This window comes from Rhincodon typus, chromosome 9 (genome assembly GCF_021869965.1).
Source record: "Rhincodon typus isolate 14 chromosome 9, sRhiTyp1.1, whole genome shotgun sequence".
NCBI classification, from domain to species: domain Eukaryota; kingdom Metazoa; phylum Chordata; class Chondrichthyes; order Orectolobiformes; family Rhincodontidae; genus Rhincodon; species Rhincodon typus.
Genome location: NC_063340.1, coordinates 69,015,960 through 69,020,868, shown reverse-complemented (window position 1 = coordinate 69,020,868; position 4,909 = coordinate 69,015,960). Strand labels below are relative to the sequence as shown.

Here is a 4,909-nt window from a genome sequence, read left to right as displayed (position 1 = left end):
GCTGTCTGTGTCTTAACTGCGGCAATCTCAGTTACCTGTCACCCTTGTCCTTTTTGGTCTACATTGGTTCCTGAACAAGCAACACCTTTATTTTAAAATTTGCACCCTTGTTTTCAAACCCCTTACTGGTCTTACCACCCTCTATCTGGATACTTTTCTCCCGTAGCACCTCTGAGATGCAGGAGCATCTCCAATCCTGGCTTACACAACTGGTGGCCAGGCTTTCAGTTGTCTAGACCCCGAGCTCTTATATACCCTCCCTACATTGCTCTGCCTCTCTACATCATGTTCTTCCTTTGAAACACTCTTAGTGTCATACTTACATGTCTAATGCTCCTAATAAACTCCTTGGGAAGTTTGATTCTTTTAAAGGTGCTATATAAATGTAATCTGTGGTTGTTTACTTTGTTTATGTTTTCTTTATTTATTTCAATGCTGCTTCCTGTGATACAAAATTCATCTCAATCATTCAACAATTTTTAAAAATTTCACCATTTCTTCTGTTTCTCTTCTCTTCCTCTTTCCCTTTGTTCTGTTTCTACTGAAATGCTTGTTCATCACTTCATATTCTGCTGATCTGGTGGAGTGATGAATGCCTGAAGCATTAACTTATTTGTTCTTTCCTCAATGTTGATTGATCTGCTGCATGTTTATAATATCTTCTGGTTCTGTTAAACATAAAAAAAAATCAATCAGCATTCTCTTTGCTAATTGTTTTCCCGTGAACATTGCTGGAAAATGCAAATAAGTTAATGTTGGGTGAGAAGAGCTTTGACCTTTATTGAGATGCCCTCTGTATTTAATTAGCCTGCAAACTCTCATTATCACATTCATGCAAGAGGAATGGCCATTTGCAGATGTCTCCTAGTTCGTGTTAACAGTATCCTGGCAAGAGTCTCCACTGTCAGGGGAAGAGGTGGAAAACTAGGGAAACATGAACAATAACTTGAAATTTCAGAGTTGGGCAGAGGGGAGTGGAATGGTGGAAATGCAAATGTTTTTGTAAAATATTTGCTTAGGTTTCCCAAAACAGCAATTGGGCAGACTGACAAGTTTGCAACGACTTAAACAACAGCTTCAACTGTTCTTATTAAAAAATGCCTTTCAGTATTTCAGGGAGGGAAATCTCTTCTGTCATAGTATCCTTAGCATGAAATTAATGTCTTTCTTTTTTGAGGTCAGCAGACCATAATGAATGGACATTCCAATGTCTAACTTTATAATCAAATCAGAACTTTTTAAACTTCAGAATGGCAATGGAGAAGGAACTCTGTACGTATTGAAAACGTGCCTCCAAACATCTTTCTGAACACTGGGCCAAAGTATATATTTACCAAGTATCCCTGTTTACTACTACTGATCTCTGGGGCTTCTTGATGGTAAGCCTTTTTGGTATAAGCCAATATTTGGGACACCTGCATTATTTGCTGTGTTACAGCATCATGAGCTTCATTGGTCTGAGGTCAACCTCATCCCAGGGCTGGGAGCACTTTCCAGCAGCTGTAGTGGCATTGGATGGGTGGCGTTGAATGTGGGTGGCATGGTGGCTCAGTGGTTAGCACTGCTGCCTCACAGTGCCAGGGACCTGGGTTTGATTTCAGCCTCGGGTGACTGTCTATGTGGAGTTTGCACATTCTCCTCGTGTCTGTGTGGGTTTCCTCTGGGTGTTCCGGTTTCCTCCCACAGAGATGTGCAGGTTGGGTGGGTTGACCATAGTGTCCAGGGATGTGCTGGCTAGTTGGATTCACCATGTGACATGCAGGGTTCCAGGGATTGGGTGGGTCTGGGAGGCCTGCTCTTTGGACAGTCAGTGTGGTCTTGATGAGCTAAATGGCCTGCTTCCACACTGCAGGGGTTCTATGATTCTGTGGATGTGGCCAGCCTGGTCTTGCATACTGACACCTACATGAACAGGGGATTGAGGGACTGGCTAGAAAAAAGCATATCGAGCATATGCAAGATAAGAGGACAGCATTATGAGGGTGGATACTTTGAATATAACTTATGGTTGAATGCCCATGGGTCAGCAGAAGGGCAGAGCTGGAGGTATTAGTTGGATCCTGTAGCCTCTGACCCTCAGACCCCATTTTCCATCATTGTCTCCAAAAGGCTCCCTAGTCAGAGGGCAGCCATCAAACCTTGAATTTCGGTATCCGGTTAAGGCCTCGTGTCTGCCTGTGCAGGAGTTCTCATTCCCTACTTCCCTGAGTACACTTGTGGTGTTACAGCTTTATTTAGGCAGTGTAGATATTTTCTGATCAGCCTATTCAAAAGATGTCATTTAACACCACTGGAGCAGGTGGGACTTGAACCTGCACCTCTTGCACCACAAGATCCCTCTGTTTGAGCAGCATAGCTATTTTGAAACAGCCTGTTCAGATATGTTGTGACACACTAGTAGGGTCACCACCACTAGGCCATATCTGCTCCCCCTCCCCCCTCTTCAGGCTGCATAGCTATGTTCTAATATTTAGAACGTTAGTACATATCTCTGGAGTAGGTGATACTTGAGCCCAGATGTACCCTGGCCCAAAGGTAAGGCACTACCACTACACCACAAGAGCCCTTTTTAGGCTGCATAGTATTGATGTCATCTGTCCTATATCACGACCTTGAACAGCGATGTTGTAATTTGGGACTCCATATGTTGTAACCTGTACGATATTGGATGAAAATCTCAGCACTAAATCTCGCCAATCAGTACTTTTCAAATGTGGTCATTCAATCTGATCAAAGCATCAAACGGAGAGAGACAAAAAGATTTCATTTTGGAAACCAGTTTGTCCTGCAAACTGGACTGAACACAGTATTGCAAATGTCCATGTGTCCTTAACTAAATAATTGTCCTTTTTCTGCCACAGATGTAATTTCACTGGTTTCACGTTGCAGATCAATAGCCTAATGTTATTGATACAGCCCCTTTCCTGCAGAACTACATTATAAAAGGCAATAAAGAAATCACACTTATAAGAATCAACATAACTGTTACAAAAACATCGAAATTGAAGAGACTCATTCAGCAATATGACTGGTGACTGCCCTGCCCAATGTAGGCAAATGTTAAAGTCCAAACCAGATGCGAATGCTACACGCACATATTATGTGCTCAAAAGGCAATTATGCAAGGGTTTAAAGTTATCTGTGATAAACAACTGCGTAGGCACTCCTACTATTTTTGACCTTGGCCTGCACTTTCAAACATAGCCTTCACAGATTTTCAACATGTACGCAATTTAAATAAAAGTGAAAGCTCAAATTGGCAGCATATATAAAAACTCTCAAGAAGCTTAACACCATCCAGGACAAAGCAGCCCATTTATTTGGCACCCTTCCAACACCTTCCACACTCACTCCCTCTTCCACCATTGCACAGTTGCAGCTGGAGTGCACAGTCTACAAGATGCACTGCGACAACTTGCCAAGAGTCTTTTAACAGCACCTTACAAACCTATGACCTCTTCCGTTTGACAATGCCAATACCTGCAAGTTCCCCTCCAAGCTACACACCAATCTGACTTGGAACTAAATCACTGTTCCTTCACTGTTGCTGGGAGAAAATGTTAGGTTTCAGGAGAGCAGGGCTGTACCAGGCTTCTGGCAATGTCACCATCATTTACACTCCCATCTGGCACATACTCAGTCAGACAGTGGTTTGAAATAACAGGCATGTACTGTCACCAGAAAAAAAAAGTTGCTTCTTTTCTTTTTCCTGGTAGATTGACAGCTGCTCCTTCACAACAGCACGGTATGTCTATGGGAACTTCAATGCAAGGTTCTTGGCAAATTCACAGTTTCCTCCTCCAGTTTCCTACATGCATCTTACTAAATTAACTATCCCTTGCATGTGAAAATAGACAGCTGGTTTTACAATTAAATCAAACCCTATTGTCAACAGCCAAATAAATATTTTGCACAGGGTAACTGGATAGCCGACAGCAGTAGAAATCCTGTCAGGTTTGTATTCTCTCTTTTTGGTATATGAGAAGCCCCAATATTAGGGGAGACAGAGTGGGAATCGGTGTCTGTGGCCAGAAAATGTGGAAATCCTTCAAATTTAACAGCAGGCCCACACCAGAATTTTGTTACTCTGGTTCCCATTCAGCTGGGATGCAATCTGGACTTTTCCCAGTTTGTATTGCTGAACCATTCATAGAATTAAAGACATAATCGCTGTCAAATTTAAATCATTTTTCAAGTATCAGTACCCACCCTAGAGACAGCAGTAAATAATAGTTACTTAAACAATAATGCAGCCATGTGTTTGAAGTATAGGGTGTTGGTATCACAGTAAAATGCTCATTTCCTGTATTTCCTTGAGAAAGCAAATGTCTAAATTACTTCATATACAACATTATTACTCCCCTGATCACCCGGTTATGTTATTTGAAATCAGAAAAAAAATGTTCTCTTGAACTATTATTTAAATTTTCATTTGCATTTTAAACTCCAACACTTCAGTGACACGAAGTGAGAAAATTAGTTACAGCTTTGACTTTGAAAACAGGCAGCTCAGAAGGGACCCTATAGAAGTCTATATGGACTTAACTGGATGAGGGAATAAAATAACTGCAGAGGCCAGTATCCCAACACCAAGTCACCCATTCATGGGCTCTGACCAGCCAGCTCCAAGCCAATCCCAAGACTGAGGAGACCTTCTGAGTCTCCTGTTTATATGTCAGCGAGGGCTCCCCGATTGACCCAAATTAACAAACCCAATCAAGGATCTCACGGTCAATGAGATCCACCTGGTCATGGCTCCAGTCACTACTCTTTGGGAGGGGCAACTGGTCCAGGGTCAAGTTATAATGTAAAAGCAATGAATAATCTCATTAGAGATAACAAGGTGTAGAACTGGATGAACACAGCAGGCCAAGCAGCATCAGAGGAGCAGGAAAGCGGATGTTTCAGG

General features: G+C 42.2%; 1 long non-coding RNA gene across 2 annotated transcripts in view; it reads right to left on the bottom strand.

The window, feature by feature from the left end:
• Nucleotides 1–404: 404 nt before the first annotated feature.
• Nucleotides 405–4,909, bottom strand: part of LOC109910958 — a 140,211-nt gene continuing 135,706 nt past the window's right edge. For both annotated transcript variants that reach the window (XR_007262823.1, XR_007262822.1), the window contains exon 4: nt 405–668. This is a non-coding gene — a long non-coding RNA (uncharacterized LOC109910958). The remainder of the gene's footprint in view (nt 669–4,909) is intronic.